At 43.2% G+C, this 19121-nt stretch overlaps 1 protein-coding gene and 1 non-coding gene across 2 annotated transcripts in view; one reads left to right on the top strand and one right to left on the bottom strand.

Moving 5' to 3' along the window:
* LOC126198648 (allatostatins) overlaps positions 1-19121 on the bottom strand; it is a 547008-nt gene that overhangs the window by 218276 nt on the left and 309611 nt on the right. The gene's annotated exons all lie outside the window — the stretch shown is intronic.
* Positions 14858-14932, top strand: Trnas-cga (transfer RNA serine (anticodon CGA)). The gene has a single exon. It is a non-coding gene; the product is annotated as a tRNA-Ser (tRNA).

The raw sequence follows: 19121 nt of genomic DNA, 5'->3' as shown, positions 1-19121 counted from the left end.
CGACGTAATGCGCGCCGCGACGCCTCGAGACAAATGCGCATCCACTTGCTGGCGCCGCCGCGCCACACCGCAGCGTCGCCTGCGGCACCTGTGGCGAAGGCAGACCCGCGAGCCCTGCCTCTTCTCTCTGTCCACCTCACGAAGCACCGTTATGTAAAATGAATAATAGTTGCAAGCCAAAGGCCATTTCTGTTACAGGTAACTACAGCTTGTAGCTCTGTAATCAACTGAAGCCTTGCGAGTGTTAACAGGATGAATGTCGGCCGTCGTAAACTTCATTGCACGATATTTCGGCTGGACAACTGCCAGCCATCTTCAGGTGAGCCGAACGAGGACTGACGAAGACGTTCTCCGCTCCAGCTTATATAGTGCGCAGATAGTACTGACGCGCATGCGTTGCAATTGCGGAGACAGAAGGGTCACACCGACCAGCGGCAGCGCCCTCGCTGGTGGAACTGCAGTAATCAGCTGCCGTCGGCATTGTCGCTGGCCGCAGCTATCTAAGTGTCCTGGCGTCTTCGTCTCGAGCAAATTTCGGAGATGACGGGATTCCATGCGTTATTCAATTGGTAACCACTGTTACGGTTCATTAGATTTCCCGCAATGAGTATTTCAACTGATTCTTTGATAATGGAGTCCCAAAAAGTTGTTGCAGTGGCCAAAATCGAAGTTTTGTCGTACTCCATTGAATGTCCGCTAGAAATACAATGTTCCGCAACCTAGACTTACTGGGTTGCAGTAGGCGTGTGCAACGTTGATGTTCTGTACAACGCTCTTCCACTGTACGCGTTGTATGTCCTATATAGGCCATACCACATTGACACAGTATTTTGTGAATTCCTGCCTTCCGCAGTAATAAATCATCCTTCACTGATCCCAGCAAATCCTAAATCTTAGAAGGCGGACGAAACACCACTTTCACATTAAAATGATTAAGAATCCTTGCTATCTTGAAGGAGATATTTCCGACAAAGCGAAGAAAAGCTAGGGACTTGGCTGGCGCGTCCTCCTCTTTATCCACTTCCCGGTTCCTGGCTCTAGTTGTGAAGGCCCTGTTAATTTGCCGGGTCGAGTACCCATTGTCCCTGAAAACCGTCGGCAAATTTGCCAGTTCCTTAGGCAAATTCTCTGCATCCGACACAGTGTGTGCCCTGTGTACAAGGGTTTTAAGTACACTCATTGTCTGGGATGGGTGATGGCCACTTGAAGAATGCAAATACAAATCTCGCCTACTGCAACCCAGTAATCATTTCATGTAGGCTTTCACGGCCAGCGTATTCATCAGTAAACACTTCAGGGCTAAGTCAACGACTCACCTCGGAAGATGTTCTCCGTAGTTGAGAACGAAACGTCAGGGAGAAGAAGTTCTACAGATCGACCACGGCAACTTAGCCCGGAAGTGGTTACTGATGCAACCCAGTAAGTCTGCAGTTGCGGAACATTGTATTTCTAACGGACATTCAATGGAGTACGACAAAACTTCGGTTTTTGTCACTGCAACTACTTTTTGGGACTCCATTATCAAAGAATCAGTTGAAATACTCATTGCGGGAAATCTGATGAACCGTGACAGTGGTTACCAATGGAATCCCGTCATCTCCAAAATTTGCTCGAGACGAAGACGCCAGAAGACTTCGATAGCTGCGGACAGCGACAATACCGACGGCAGCTGAGTACTGTAGTTCCACCAGCGAGGGCGCTCCCGCTGGGCGGGGTGCCCCTTCTGTCTCCGCAATTGCAACGCATGCGCGGCAGTACTATCTGCGCACTATATAAGCTGGAGCGGAGAACGTCTTCGTCCCCTACCTTTTATAACCCCTACCTTTTATAAATCCCTCCAAATCCTTGAACGCTATGCTCTCCGCCTCGCCTATCGCATCCGTCTCCCCTCCCCTACGCGGATCCTGTACGATCTCCTCCCCTTCCCCCACCTCCTCCTTTTCCTTGAAAGGATACGGATCCTGTACGCCTCCCGTAAACTCGATCCTCCTCACCCGCTCGTCTCCCCGGTCCTCTCCCACCCCCGCCCGCTGCCGCGCCTATATTCCCACGTCCCACCAGGTCTCCATCTCTCCACCCTCCTTACCCTCTCCCAAGGTGGCTTCCGCCAGCTCCCCCTCCCTGATGATGTCCTCCTCCCCTCCATCTACCCCCTCTTCCTGTATCTGTTCCTTTGGGCACCCTCCATCCCTCCCCCCCCTTCTCCCCACTTCTACCCCGGGCCTCCCCTCCCCTGTCCTTCTACTCCTCCTCCCCTCTCCTCAGCCATTGGCATCTCTGTTCTCCTCTCTCCACCCTCTCCACCCAACCTCACCCTTCTTCCCCTCTTGGCAGGTCCCCAGACTCGCACACGCTACGTGGACTTTCGCGCGCCGGAGATCATCGCCATCTGTGTCTCGTGTGTGTGACGTCGTTTAGTGTTTTTAGTGTCCACCGTCACGCTTCTCCGTTCACTTGTGCCATCGGATTCATCAGTGTTATGTGCGCTGTGTCAACGTGTTTTCAGTGTCTTTCTCGTCGAGTGTGTACGGCTCCGTGTTTTTTGTGTGACTGTGACCACTATTTTTTGCCCGTCACTATGTTCATTTTCATTCTCCGTTCTTGTACTGTGATTGTCAACTCTATGGCTGAAGAGCGGCGTAGCATGCCGCTGCCAGCCTACCTGATTGTTCAGGTGTTAAAATAACAATAAAGTAAAAAAAAAAAAAACGTCTTCGTCAGTCCTCGTTCGGCTCACCTGAAGATGGCTGGCAGTTGTCCAGCCGAAATATCATGCAATGAAGTTTACGACGACCGGCTGCAAGCCCGAAATTTTTCTGAACAGTTGATTCTGCGGGAAAATTTCAAATTTTACAGGATGAATGTCGCTTGACCTGAACATAGTGAAGGCAGCCTTGTTGTACCATACCAGATATGGTGCGGCTGGTGGGCTCCAGGCACCAGGAGCCACTACTGGGCAAAACCCTAGATGTAATGCTCGTGAACACAAGAATGGCAGAATACATGGAACCAGGCACAGAATGTAGGGAAACACACAGCTGGGTAGCATATGTGGGCCTGTGGTTGACAGGTTGGCGAAAGGCGTCAATTCCACCGTACTGCCTAACACGCCTGCTGACAGACCATAGTCTGAGGAAAAAAGATCTGTGACCTGGGCATTGAAGAAACTGCGAGATGTACATGAGATGGGGTAGAGGATTTCAATCTACTCTAAACCTTCATATAGTTCACTGAGTGTAGAGATCAGCGCATAGAGGCAGTGCGACCTGAATACTTCCAGAAAAAGGAAACTCTCCTCCAAACAATAGCCAGATTGTCAACAGTAAAGGGATTTGCTGAGGAATCTTTTGAAAGCAGGGAAGTAGCAAGAATACTACATGAAATAGCGTGGAAAAGATCTACGATCGTGGCTGAAGAGAGCGACCAGAACAAACTACAAGCAACCAAAATGTTATTGACTGGATGGGTTCGAAACAACCATAAATTCTTGCGCATTTGGAGGACACTGCCTGAGCGTGGAGGGATTACGAACTACCTCTCAGAACCACCCATGATGACTCTGCATGGATCCTGGGACATCATTAGAAAAGAGGGTATGTCAGGAAAAGAGAAAATCAGTCCTATGGACAGCCAAGATCCTGGGAAACTGGTCACCGACAGTATGTGGGCCAGGTCAGCCTGGAGAACACAGGATATCCCCTTAGGTAGTCTCACGGGAAAACGAACAGGCTGTAAGCGGATGCTACAGTGCGGGTGAAGCGTTCGCCGTCACCAGTGATGACGTCTCCTCCATGTTGTTCACCATGGGCGTCCTAGAGGATGGGTAAAGGTACTCCTCAATAGAAGGTCTTTCCACCACACAGGGGTTAGTTCTTCCGAGACGGTCTCATTGGGAGTGGTGGAGCTGGATAGTGAACACATAGGGTGGACTTGAAGGGAGGTTGAGCGAAATCTCTGGTATCCCTGATGATGATCACTCTCTGGCAAGGGGAAACCTGCACCAGAGCAACCATTTATGATACTGACCACCTCATTAAGGGGTGCGAACGCCTACCGTGTCACTGATTGCAGAACATACTTAGAGGTGATAAATATTGCTCTAGAACAATGTGTTTCGGAGAAATTAAGGTTCGGAGTCTTACGAGCTTGTTGAAATGTATCCAAGAGTGACAGCAGCAACTGCTGGATATCGTATGTATTCTTTACTGAGTAACGAATACACTATTTGATCAGAAGTATCCTGACACCCCTCGCAGTGCGTCATTGTCCACTACATGTCACGAGAAGCGCCATCCCTTGTCCCCCATATAAAATAAGGGAGGAGCATTGCGTTGTCAGTGGAGAACCAGTAACAGCGGAACGCATTACCCGGGAGATATCAGTGACTTCGAACGTGCACTAGGCATTGGAAATAATCTGAATAACAGATCCGTTAGGGACATTACAATCCCTCTATAGGTGCCATCGTCGACTGCTGATGGTGTTACTGTGAAGTAAAAACGCGAAGAAATAATCACAGCTGTGCCAAGAGCAGGCAACCCTCTTGTTGTGATCGACAGGGTGATGGGGGGGGGGGGGTTGTAAAAAATTCGCATGAAAGCAAAGGAAAGGAGTCACTGGTGAGTTCCAAAGTGTTATCAGCAGTTCAGCCAGAGCAATGTCTGTGAGTGGGGAAGTAAAAAGAATTGGATTGTTGTTGTTGTTATGGTCTTCAGTCCTGAGACTGGTTTGATGCAGCTCTCCATGCTACTCTATCCTGTGCAAGCTTCTTCATCTCCCAGTACCTACTGCAACCTACATCCTTCTGAATCTGCTTAGTGTATTCATCTCTTGGTCTCCCCCTACGATTTTTACCCTCCACGCTGCCCTCCAATACTAAATTGGTGATCCCTTGATGCCTCAGAACATGTCCTACCAACCGATCCCTTCTTCTGGTCAAGTTGTGCCACAAACTCCTCTTCTCCCCAATCCTATTCAGTACCTCCTCATTTGTTATGTGATCTACCCATCTAATCTTCAGCATTCTTCTGTAGCACCACATTTCGAAAGCTTCTATTCTCTTCTTGTCCAAACTATTTACCGTCCATGTTTCACTTCCATACATGGCTACACTCCATACAAATACTTTCAGAAATGACTTACTGACACTTAAATCTATACTCGATGTTAACAAATTTCTCTTCTTCAGAAACGCTTTCCTTGCCATTGCCAGTCTACATTTTATATCCTCTCTACTTCGACCATCATCATTGGATACAACGGTCGAACGGCTCCTCGTAAGCCACAAATTTTTATGGTCAGTGTTAAGCGCGCTTGAGATGATGCAGAGAGCTGCACCACTGAAGAATGGATGATTGGAAATGAGTAATTTCGAGTGATGAACCACACTATACCATGTGGCAACCCAATGAAAGGACTTGAATCTTGCGAATGCCTACAGAACGTTAGCTGCCATCAACAGCTGTTCCTTGTTGCTGCCACTGGTACAGTGCGCCGCTTGTAAGCCCTGTCTTAAATGCAAACATAATTGTTTGACGCTTAACATTAGGTGTACGAATTCCAGTTTCCCAACGATTCTGATTTCCGTGAACGTTAGCAGCACTTAGTTCAGATACTCTGTGGAACATTACACAACGTTTCCAGTGTTGCCTTACTTGGTGAAGTAATTTACCGTAGGCACAGTACTCCATTTGGCGCGTTACTCGTCCCACTGCAAAACTAACCCACTGTTAAACAGGTTTTTACTCCGTAAGTTGTTGGCAGGATGCACATTCTGGAAGCAAAGCACCATACTTAAGTAAAGAAATTAATATCATTGTTTTATCACTCACTAACGGCTCGTCAGATTGTTGACCGGACGAGGAGGCGCAGTGGTAAAACAATGGACTCCTTTGGAAAGAGCTGCATTTCAATCTCTCGTCCGGGGTTCCAGATTTACGATTTCGATTTCCCAAAAACTAAGGCAAATGCAGGGATGGTACCTTTGAAACAGCACTACTGTTTCTTTCCTAAATCTGAGCTTATGCCCTGTATCTAATGTCTTCGTCCATCATAGGACGCTAAATTCTTATCTTACTCCTATCTTTCGTTGTGTAGGCTATCATTTTAGGAATATACGATGGTTATTTATCAAGGTTAAAACAGATTACTATTATCTTTATATATATCTGAGCTGAAAGTGCTAAGAGGGACACCATGTGTACGGTGTAGAAGTGATGGGAGGAAGTTTGTCACACGGTTTGCTTGATACGAGTCTCAGTTCTCAGTCGTGGCTCTTTCCCAGCCAACGAAATTCAAACCACAGTGCGATGGAAATATACTGAATAGCGTATACGCAGCTTCTAATTCCTGGCGACAGTTTTCTGGATTTTATAGGTGTCCTTTTGTTTTTACCGCTGTTAATGTTCATTTATTTATACAATTTGCTTTTACATTTCACTATTTTTTCAGTGAAGTCGATACCCAAGTACGAAGGGCGTCCAGTAAGTAATGCAACACATTTTTTCCCCGACCAATTTCGCTTAAAAATGCGAAATTTATTGTGGGACGTCATGAAATATTCGTACTTATGCCCTTGTAGTTCCATGAAGTTACGACAGGTGGCGCTGCTATACGTACCGTTCGAAACGACATCTGTAACGTAAGTGTGTTTCAAGCGGAGAGCTGTCATTGAGCTTCTTTAGCGGGAAACAGAACATCGCAGATATGCATAGGCTGTTGCAGAATTTCTGCAGGGACATGGCAATGAACAAAAGAAAGTTGGGCTAGTGATCTGTCCTCGCAACTAGGTCGCAAAAAACTGTCCTGCTGTGACTGCTGCAATTTTGGAACGTGTAGACACTCTCATTTGAGCTGATCGACGGATGGTAAAGAGACACGTCGCTGCTCAACTGGAGGGCCCTGTTAGTAGTGCTGGCCCACTCGCCCACCAGCTGGGATACCGCTACCCCAAGGTGTGCGCTCGCTGGCTTCCTCTCCGCCTAACAGAAGACCATAAAGAGTGACGAAGGACCATCTGTGCGGAACTGCTTGCGAGTTACAAGGCTGATAGTGATAATTTTTTAACGAGCATCGTCACAGGGGATGAAACATGAATTCATCACATCGAACAGAACACAAAACGGCAATGCGCGGGGTGGTGCCACACCATCCCTCCTCCGAAGAAAAATCACAGAGCCACACCCTCGGCCGATAAAGTCATGGCGTGGGTATTTGGAACTCTGAAGGGGCTATTCTGTTACATGTCGTCCCTCATTGAACAACAGTCAACCTGGAAGTGTGCTGTGCTACCCTCAGGAAATTGAAGAAGCGACTTCAGCGTATTCGTCGCGACGAAAATGCAAACGAACTTCTCCATCTCCATGACAACGCAAGGCCTCATAAACGTCTACGCACCCGAGAGGAGCTCACAAAACTTCATTGTACTGTTCCTCCTCATCTGCCGTACAATCCGGGTCTCGCACTTTCAGACTTCCATCTGTTTGGTGCAATGAAGAATGCTCTCAACGGGAAGCAGTAAGTGCATGATTGGGAGGTTACTGATGCAGCAAAACGTCGGTTGCGACGTCGAACAGTAGAGTGGTTCCATGCGGGCAGACAGGCCCTCCCCGTAAGGGGGTGTAGGGAGGAGATTATGTAGCCAAAAGAATGGGGAATAATATGGTGTATTCGACACTGAATGAAACCAACCCGATTTCAGAAAAAAAGTGTTGCATTGCTTATGAAACGCCCCTCGTATTACCTATTATTTTGTAACCGTTGCAAAATGTTAGTCGTGTCAGCACGGAGGTCGGGTACAAGTTGTGGTGTTTATTTTCCTTTTTTTTCAGCTCCGTCATTGTCTGTAATATCACAATGGTGACTTGGTTGTCATGAACGTTTCAGTGATTGTTATCAGACGTGACAGTGTATACCGGAAGGTTCTTTTAGTTCTTTAACTCGCTGTATTGAGGTTAAGATGGTGAGGATAAAAAGAGCCAAACTTCATGCTTGCAACAGTTAGGAAAGTAAAAAAGGAAGGATTACCATGTCTTAAATGTACAAGAGACTGTAAAATCAGTTATTATATTTTAGCAAGATGTGAAATGAATTTCCAAGCTGAAACTGACGATGAAAACATAGTTTGGTGTTTACCACTGTTGCTTATTTTCCAAATGGAAAGTATTTGCTGATGAAGACGAGAAGAGATTTAAATAATATGTTCCTCTAGCTTCTAACGTTCACTACGGTTTTCCGTCTAAAGCAGTAGTCGCTAATCATTTGCTCAGTAGCCAATACTAACATTGTTTTGTTGGTGACCGAGGGGGGGGGGGGGGGGGGTTGGAGGGAGGGGGGGAAAGGCACCTAGGGCCACATATGTGCCGATGCTGAAGTTGTTATTAATTCGTAACGTACATAAATTGGAATGATATGAACTTCCAACAAATAGGTATAGGACGGCTCCAAAAGTCAGCCGCCTGACCTAAAGTACTGATGGTTAAATGCCGTCACCATTCTGAGCACTTCCTGTCGACTGTTTCTTGTTTCAGATTGCTACCACCCTAGGCGACACCAAAGCTGTGACCTGATGAAGTGTTCTTGTGATTTTTGTGTGAGCGGATGATTGATTAATAACAATGATTATACTTGTATACAAATACATTTTGCAAAATGAGACGCGATAGCAAACGTTTACTAAATGTTCTGACTGCCATTTTTCTTCTACTCATTGCGTTTTATTCAACGGCCCTAAAGTAGAACGATCATGAGAAAGATACACTATTTAAAAGGTGCACCAAACCGACAATTTTGAAGGTAGAAAAATGAAAATTTGTACCATACTTCACACGAAATTAACACATTGACTGTTAAGTTTCTGGGATTATATATAGTTAACATTTTTACGGAATTCAAAAATTTTATTTTCAAACAATAATATATTCGCTTTTGTCTCAGAAATTATTCAAGAGATTTCTACAAAATGTTCTATGTTTATTCTCTTTGCATATAATAAGTTTCTCTAATACCGTTTTTCGTTTTTGGATTATATGGGATAGGAGAATTTTAGAAATCTTTAATTATAATTCTGTAACCTAAATTGCAAGCAATTTGACCCAAATCTCAGCTTACATCCAGCATTACAAAATTTTCCTATTCAGACAATAAATGCTGGATTTGCAGAAATAAGTGTACATCATTTCATAATTTAGCCTTCGTAGATGCTGAGAAAAAGGTATATAAGTTTAAGAAACAAAAAATTTAGAAAATGCAATTTTAAGTCTAACTTAACATTTTTTTTTCTTGTGTCACCTCTTCAGAGGGCCCCAGATTTGCACTTATGGTCCTCTTTCCCTTCAAGACTTCTCTTGTAGTTCTTGTTTTCTGCCTTCTTAAGTCTTCAACTGACTTTTCAGCTGCAGAGAGGCTCTGTAAATCTATTTTTCTCAAGATGTCTTGAGTGAAACTTCCTGTCTTAAATCCAATTCTCGCTAATACCTTCATCCTGCCTACGTTCCCGTCACTAGATACAATAATCGAACACTTGCGTAAATCTCCGTCAGTCGCAAAAGAAAAACAAGAATTGCTTTTTCTTAAGCAAAGCAGATAGTTTGTTACTGTTTCTAAGACACGAAAACAGAGTCACAGGTGATGTATAAAACCAAAGAGCATTTATCACAGCTTTCTACATGTATTCCGAGCAAGTTTGCTTGAAAGTAATCCACGGAATTGTTGTTCACCGAGCTTGTATTGAAGCGTCTCTTCAAGAAGGCGTGGCGGGAAGGTTGCTTCATACATTTGATTATTTTTCAGACACTTCGAACGCATTGTCATCATTGAAACATCGCCCATGGGTTCTCCTAATAAATAAAAACTAAGTTGAAAATTGAAATTTTCGATCAGTTTCATGAAAGTATCCTAATTTAGTTTCATATTCCTTGCGACAAATATGTATGCGTTTTAAAATGGTCGTCGCTATAACGTATACTGACGAATCCATGTTACTCCCGTGTCAAAATTTATACCACAGCATCTGATCGGTACAAGTCAGGTATGCCCATGAGTTGTCAGTACTGGAAAACGAACAATAAAACACGCCCCGTCTTACACCCTCTAAGCCGGCCCGTGTGACCGAGCGGTTCTAGGCGCTTCAGTCTGGAACCGTGCGACCACTACGGTCGCAGGTTCGAATCCTGCATCGGGCATGGATGTGTGTGATGTCCTTAGGTTAGTTAGGTTTAAGTAGTTCTAAGTTCTAGGGGACTGATGACCTCAGATGTTAAGTCCCATAGTGCTCAGAGCCATTTTTTACACCCTCTAACCCCGCAATGGGCGCGCAATTTACCCCTCTTGCCCTTGGGATAAGCGATCAGTTTTGGTTAGCTAACGGCCGAAGTCATCAACGTCAGTTAAAATTATGCACATGTTACAATATTACCGTCCCTGTATTTTTGTTACTGAGCAGGAAAACTGCTCTTAAGATTCTATTAAAGTTTGTTGACGCATTTGAATTCGGCCGTTAGTTGCTGTATGCGCACCATTATACAAGGGATATCTGAAAAATTCGATGAATGATATCAGAAAGTAAAATAAACAAGAATTACGAACAATACATCTTTACTAGCCCTCAAAGTTATCACCATTAGCCAGAAGATACTTGTGACATCCGTTGTAAAGTGTTGGAAACTGCCAGGAAACGCTTCTTGCGGAGTCGCCCGAAGCACCATGGTCATGCGTTGTTCGTTATCCGCGACATCTGCGTGTTCAACTTTCTTCCTCCAAGCAAAGTGACTTCATTAACACAATCTTTATTACCCATATTTAGTACCTCTTTTTTGTTTCTCCCCCTTAAATTAGTTGTCGAAACGCTTACGCTTCGCGGACCACCGTGCTTCGAGAGGTTCCACAAGAAGCGTATGCTGGCAGTTTCGAACAGCTTTACAAGCGATGTCAGAAGTGAGTTGCAGCTAAAGGTGAGTACTTTGAAAACCAGTAAAGGTATTTTGCTTGTAACTCTTTTTTCCTTTATTTTCTGAGACCATTTACCGTACTTCCCAGACGCACCCTGTAAAATACGGCTGAGAACAGCGCGCGGCATGAATAGTTGATTCGGGCTGCATGCGTCCCGCGGGCCGCAGTTTGGTGACCACTTGTCTAAAGAACTCTACCAAAGGCTGACATTACGACATATGTAGGCAGAAATAACCCACGAAAAGGAGACAGAGCACTTTTAACAGAGCCACGAGTTAAGGCTTGAAGAATAAGTAAAAATGCAAGGATAAAAATCAATGAAATATCTGTTTGGAATAGCAACTGATAATAGCATGGATGCAAAAAACAAAGGAAGTAAAAAGAAGAAGAAACAGAAAACCACAGTTAGTGAAACAGAGGACGATGCTGACTTGTTATGTAGTTTATTGTGACCAATTTTTAGGTTACGTCTAACGAATCATGGATCCAGTGCGTAGAATATAAAATGTAGACTCATGAGCTACCTACCCCTGAGTCAAATAAGTATTATGCATGCCAAACTTCTGAGAGCGTAACCGAAACTGACAAGTCTAATGTTCTTAAATGTTTGTCTGAATTACTATTAAAGTGTCTAACTTGGTCTTAAAAACGCTCTGCTATTTTATCAATATCATTTTTTGTTTTTTATATTCTTAATACAATTCTTAAAAAAAATTTTTTTAATCTAAATAACCCATGCCAGCCAAGTCCGATGTCTTTGACAACCAACTAGGAACCGGCATATTGTCACAAAAATTTATTCCGCCAAATCTTTTTCTTTTTTTAATGAAAAGCCAGATTCATCTAGGGTCTCAAATTTGTGGGAGAATATAACCAAGGTTACAAATCACACACTAATAACAGGTAGGGAAACTGGAGACATTTCCACTTCAGTAACTGAAAATCATAAATTGGTAGAAGCAGCTCCAGTCTCCCCGAAGTGGTTCTTTTACTTTTAATAACACCGCGGGTTTTGACAGCGGATTTGACGACAAAAGAAGTTATGATTCGTATTTCTTCTACACTTCGCCAAATGGCTGAAATGCCGCACTGGTGCGTGGCTCCGCAAATGGTGAAGAGGGTGCTTAAGTCGGTGGCGCGGCTAACGTACAAAGCGAGTGGAACCTCCTCCAAGCCGCAGCGCGTTGTGCGCCTAAGGCGGCCCGTGATGCGCTGTTCTATGGCTGCTATTAAAATATAATACTGCTCATTAGCGGTGGGGAGGCTATCAACTCCCGCGGCGTCTCAGAGGGTGATCGAGCGGTGTAACTGGAGCAGACGCCTCGCCCTCGCTCCCTCCCCCGCAAGCTGCAGCTTCCGCCAGCCGCTCCGCGCTCTCTAATTGCGTTTATCGGCTCTCCAAGTTCCGACTGTCGAGTCTACCATATTAGTTTCTGGCCGCATTATATCACAAAAACAGTGCGATAGCAGTGTGTACGTCATAAACCCCCAAGAACAGGCACCTAATTCGTCTCAGTGATATGACTGTTGGCTCCTCTTGAGAATAAACCATCAAATCTGGGTTAGTTAGCCAAGATGCAACCCTCCACGCGCACATTCACACTCAAAAAGTCACCTTATCGTTGTACCAGAGGGTTCTGTTGTGCCAGAGGGTACATTTCCGCCATATCGTGTTCCGCCATATCCTGTTCCCGGTGCGAATTTTGGGCGGAATGAACGAGTGTTCGTAAGCAACCGAACGAATTATCATCATCATCATCAACATCATCAACATCATCATCATCATCATCTCCTTACAAGGACTGGTGTTGTGGTCACCTATTCCGGCCTCTTCATCCATCCATCCATCCATCCATCCATCCATCCATCTCTTACTAAGTCTACATAGTTCTCTCTTTCCAGTCGACAAATAATTCGTTATGTTTTCATTGGCAATCTGTTTTCTGTCAACATGATCCTTCCGTTTCATTCTGTTCTCCTCCACCTTGGCACTAACAGAAAAGATTTTTAAATCTGATCTTATTGTCGCATTCCTTATTTAATCCATTTTGTTTCAGCCTCTTACATATCTCATGAACTTCATCTTTGCTGCCTATATACGAGAACTTTTTTTGGTTACTGTCAACAAGTTTGGAACCATATACAAGAGTGGGTGCAGCCATAATTTTGTAGAAATTCATTCGTTTTTCCTTTCTTGTTTTCCTTCCCAAAGTTCTTCCAATTTTCCCGTAAATAGCTTGGTGTTTTTTAACCTTTTTCTCAATGTCTTTTTCTTCAAATGGTTCAAATGGCTCTGAGCACTATGGGACTTAACATCTGAGGTCATCAGTCCCCTAGAACTTAGAACTACTTAAACCTAACTAACCTAGGAAAATCACACACATCCATGCCCGAGGCAGATGTCTTTGTCTTAGTTGAAACTAGTACCACAACGTAGATACTGAAGCGGGATACTTGTTTTAGAATTTTGTTACTTACTGCTTTCGATCTGACTGGATTCTTTCCTTTGAAAGAAGCCATTATTTCTGTCTTATTTGCAGTTATATTTAAGTAGCACTATATCGCGTTTTGGTTTAGTCGATAGCCTGTTCTATGTAAATTATCTTCAGTTTCCTGTATAATTATCTGGACACCGGCATGTAACAGAGTATTTAATGAAATTACTGATAGATCACTGTTCCCCAGTAATGTTGTCAAAAATTAAGAGTATTTAATAGTACGCTAGGCCCTATTTTAATTTCTAAGTGTATTTCACCTTTTCACTCCATAAAATAGTCGTTACTATAAGAATTAAATAAACTGGGTGTTAGATTGTACCATTGTTCAACACGGTGGCTCATTAAAATTTCATCTGACGTTGTCGAAGTTGGACTATTTTTGTATTTACACATAGTGCCTTTGTGGTATTAACAAGGTGGTTATGAACGCCTTTTATTTCCAAAATTTTTCACAAAAGAGGTCTTTTGATCTTATAAAATGGTTTCTCATAATCAATAAATATTAAACGAGCCTCTAAACCAAATTGCCGACGTTTTTCAATAATTTGTGTTATTATAAACATATTATCATTAGACGAATGTTTCTTTCCGAATCCTGACTGCTCTTCTGAGATTATTGCATCGGTGATAGTTCGTAATGTTTGATCAAGATTTTTCCCATAAACATTAAATCCAGCGTATATAATTTTACTTTCATGGGCTTTTCGAAAGGCAAATGGATTTAAAATATTGGTTAAGTCTTCTAGGTAAGTACGCTCTTGGAATTTTATCAATAAACCACACTATGATGCACAACGCCTATCTTATAGCGTCTGTCCGCGGAAGTTGGCTAACCTCACCGTGAGACTCTCGGAATTACTAAACAAACCTGTGATGAAACGTTCTGCTTGTATACTGGTCTTATTTATTTACTCTGTCAATTCTCTCTGATGTGGATCTGAGATTCCGACGTTATCCACTGGGACATTTATGTACGAGCTGCTAGTTAGTTAGCTTAATGTTCCATGGATCATTTTGCACGATAAATCGTAATGGTGTGGAGAGTCATTTTACATTTACGTCGCAAATTAATTTGTACGTATCGTTACACGCTTAACTTTTTCTTTCTTGAAACTTCCTGGCAGATTAAAACTGTGTGCCGGGCCGAGACTCGAACTCGGGACCTTTGCCTTTCGCGGGCAATTGTTCTACAAACTGACCTACCCAAGCACGACTCACGCCCCGTCCTCACAGCTTTACTTCTGGCAGTACCTCGTCTCCTACCACATGCTGTGGCTAAGCCATGTCTCCGTAATATCCTTTCTTTCAGGAGTGCTAGTTCAGCAAGGGTCGCAGGTGAGCTTCTGTAAAGTTTGGAAGGTAGGAGACGAGGTACTGGCAGAAGTAAAGCTGTGAGGACGGGGCGTGAGTCGTGCTTGGGTAGCTCAGTTGGTAGAGCACTTGCCCGCGAAAGGCAAAGGTCCCGAGTTCGAGTCTCGGCCCGGCACACAGTTTTAATATGCCAGTAATTAAGGGTCGACCTGCGACAGCAACCGCACAACTTGCGTAAGGGGCGCTGGACGCCGCCGCGAGCGCTGCGAGTGCATTGCGGTCGCAGGCGCGCGTGTTGCGTACGGGCCGCGAGGTGCCGCCACGAGCGCAACCGTATATAAGCTCTTATTTTGTTGGCATCTCATTTTTGCCTATTCTCTTATTTGCTTAGATGCTTAGCTCTTATTCGTTTATGGCTCACTTTATTGTGCTCTCTTTCAGCCATTCTGATTGTTTTGATTTACTCGCAATTGAGAAGTGCTCATTTTGGCATTTCACTTTTGCATATTTCTCATTTTGTTAATAATATGCACCTTAGCTTTTTACAGTTAAATTGATTAACAAAGTCTCATGTATTGTTTGTTTATTTCAGCCTGTTCATATTTTGATGTTCTTTAAATACTGTAATAATTATCGGAAGCATTTCTTCCCTTAAACTTGTGTGAAGTATTCTCGATGTAGAATTTGTTCTGTCACACAGATGTAACGTTTTGACTATAAATTATATACGAAACTGTGCTTTAAAAGGGATTTATTTTTTCAGTTTGTACTAAATCAGACCACAATTTTGTGATATGAGGGAGGAATTTGAGGGGCGAACCCATGGAAATAGCCTTAAGTGATCCCCTATAAAAATAAAAATTTGTGTGACACTGAAAGACGTGACACTGTAGGCACCTCAAATTTTTATACGTCACACCTGGCACAAATGAAAATATGAAACTATAAACTCCTTTGACAATCTACCCAATGAAACAAGAAACAGAGGTGAAGTTTTTTCAAACTTAAATTAAGGACGTTTTTCTTCAACAACTCCTTCCGTATAATAGAGGAATTCTTGAGTAGAGATAAGTAATCATCAAAAGAAAAGAAAAAAAGAGCTTACAAATGGCCAGCAAGCAGCGTACAAATATTGTTTTTAACTTTTTATTTAATTCAGGGTATTCAAAAAAAGTGTCGAATACTATGAGAGGTGGCAACACCCATCGAAACAAGACAAATAAGTCCATTATACTTGGGTCCGAAAACGCATAGATTATGTGGGTACAGCATCCCCTCTCCGCCCAGATAAGAGAGTGAGACTCGCCTTTTGCTGCTGCTAATCTTCGCACACTGGTCCCAGGGATTTCTTACACCGAATGTAGTACACGCTCCTCCATATCAGGCGTAGGGACTGTACGGGGCCTTCCACTGTCAGTCTTCTGAGGTGCCAGGGCATCTGTATTGCTCAGACGCTGAAGAAGTTGCCGAACAGCTTATCTGAGGGCACTGTGCGCTATGGATATTTTTCAGCGTAGAGGGCACGGGCTGGCAGGTTACGTCCATTTGCTAAACCGTAGCACAATATCATATCCGCCATTTCACCTGTCGAGTAGTAGGCTTCCATTGCTAACAAGTGGTGGAATAGAAAAAAATGTAAATGTACTACACTATTTGTATGTACAAACAGCGCAATAAGTGAATCCGCGTTTGGAAAAAGGTAAAACGTCATGATACGCTCCCAGGGTTGAAAGTATTGTTCAATAAGGCACACAAACACGACGAAAACTAACGTAGCCTACAACACGACTCGAACCACGCAATGACTGCAGACCACCTAATGGTAGGTAGAGTACTTCGAATAAGACATCATAGTACCATGCCGACACGTTTGACGGAGCTCCAATGCAACGACTGTGCAAATATCCACAACCAAGCGTGCGCAGCCGTTCCTATAAACACTTGTTTATCTCGGAAAGTTTGAATTTCTGGACCCATGTCATTGGATATATTTTTTTGTTTGTTTTTATGAGTACTACCACATTTAAATGTATTTGACTCTTTTTTTTTACAACACTCTGTATACGTTTGCGCGGCTGCATGCCCGAAATTTAATGGATTATTCATTACGCCGCGAGAAGTTGAAAATGCACACTCTGTATACGTGTTCTATGTTTTTCCTGTCAACATGGTCCACATAGTAATTTTTATCGCGCATTTGATCAGTGGCACAAGTAGCTAATTAAAACTTTAACCTATAATTCTCCCTGAGGTTACGCCAGAAGTTACTTTTACGTCTGAAGACTTGTCTATGTTAAGAAAGACGTGCTTTGTTCTGTCTGATAGGAAGCCTTCAATCCAGTCACACAGCTTGTCTGATATTCCGTGAGATCGTGTTTTGTTCAGTAGATGACAGAGCACAGCTGTATTGAACGCCTTCAGGAAGTCGAGGAACACGGCATCAACCGGGCCGCGGGTGTCTGCTACCTTCTGGGTCTCGTGGACGAGAACAGCTAAATGGGTCTCACACGGTCGTTGTTTGCGGGACTCATCTTGATTCCTATAAAGGAGATTCCCGGCCTCCATAAAGTTCCTAATGCATTCGCATGAATTCTACAACCCACAGACATCAACTACGAAGGCTTATAGTAGGTCGCATCTTCTCGACGAGTCTTCTTCGCTGGTAAAGGCCTGGGAATTTATCCAGATCATTGGAATGTTTCGTCACTACCATACCTGCAACGACTTTAAAACTGCATAATGACATCTTGTGCTTATTGAGAAGCGGCGACGTTCTTAGAAACTAAAGAATAATTGCTCTGAACTGTCATCTTTTGGAACCGACTGAGGTGCTTTGTGGATGTACTAGTTTAAAATTAACGATTCGACAAAATTTCACAGCCATAATATTCATATTTGTACCTGATGATGTCTTAACAGCCGAAAATCTGTGTGAAAAATAAAGTAATAAATATTACTGAATATTACGCTAATGTCTTGTATGCTTTCATTTCCAATGTGTACAAGACTCTATCAAAAAATGACGGAACAATCAATCACTGCGAAGGAATGATACTTGCTATAATCTAAAAAAGGCGTGTTGGTCGTTGGTTAGGGAACGGTTAAACAGATTTAGTAACGTTGAGAAACGCGAAGAATGCGTTGTTAGAACAAGATTATGTTTCACTTTCAACAGTAAGAAATTTAGCGTCTCCAGTACTCCAAGACATGCTTTACCATAATTTACACGAAAACGAAAAACACATTTTGAAGGCACAATAATGCGAACTGAAAAATAAATATTAATTCTTGAATTAATAATTGCACACTTGTGTCAAATTCTTTAAATCCAAGATCTATTAAGCAGGGACTGTCTGTCAAGCAGGACCTGTCTCTCCTATGTATGCGGTATCGCACTTGCACCTAATTCCTTATACTCCAACAGTCTACGTAGAACATGGTCGGTTTTTTCGTCGATCTTAACATACCTTTTCTTTTATGGCTGCTTGAAAAAATTGGTTTTAGACTTTGATGTCGGAGATGTTCCCGATGTAATTTATCACGCTCTTTATTAAAGACAGAAACACCATTTGTTGAGGTATTCGTCATATTTATTGTCTGTTGCTCTTTCACCCTTCAGAATTTCCTCTATTGACTGCTGCATAGCCATTTGATATCACTGTTTTTCTTAGATTACTTAATTCTTGTTTTAAATTGGCTTCGTTGCAAATGCGAAATTCTGTTGCTCTCGGCGTGCTGAAAACTGCCTGCTTCTAAACAAGGCGATGGTGAGAACCCGCGTGCAGGTATCTTCCGGTATCTGTGGGTTCAAGTTTACTTTGTGACCAAATTATGTATGGGTTTGTCTGTAAATTATGACATCTAGGAAAAGCAGACTGCAGGTAGGTGAAGTTGAAGACCCTGTTGCTCCCACGTAACGGAGCCTATGAAACTGTTTCATATCCTTTCTTTCGAGTGCATTTCTTTCTAAAGCCTCCTTGAAAATATCTGCAGCCTGGGTTAAAGCCATAGGTGGAATACGATGTGGTTGTTGCAATCAATGAGTAGCAAAGCTTCTAGCTTTGAAAAGTACCTTGACATACGGAAGGCATTACATACGGTTATACACTGTCGTTTAGTGAGTAAAATACGAGGATACCGAGTAGCTGACCAGATTTGTGACTGGATTCAGTATTTTATGAGAGATGGAACTCAATAAGCTACTCTTAACCGGATGAAATCGATGCATGTAAAAGTAATTCATGGAGTACCCGAGGGGAATGTTGTAGGGCCATTATTGTTCACAATACACGTAAATGATCTAGTGAATAACGTCGGAAGCAATACGAAGCTATTTCCAGATGATGCTGTTGACTGTAGGAAGGG

This window comes from Schistocerca nitens, chromosome 8 (genome assembly GCF_023898315.1).
Source record: "Schistocerca nitens isolate TAMUIC-IGC-003100 chromosome 8, iqSchNite1.1, whole genome shotgun sequence".
Classification (NCBI taxonomy): Eukaryota; Metazoa; Arthropoda; class Insecta; order Orthoptera; family Acrididae; genus Schistocerca; species Schistocerca nitens.
Note: the sequence above shows the minus strand (reverse complement) of the source record. Positions and strands in the feature narration are given on the sequence as shown.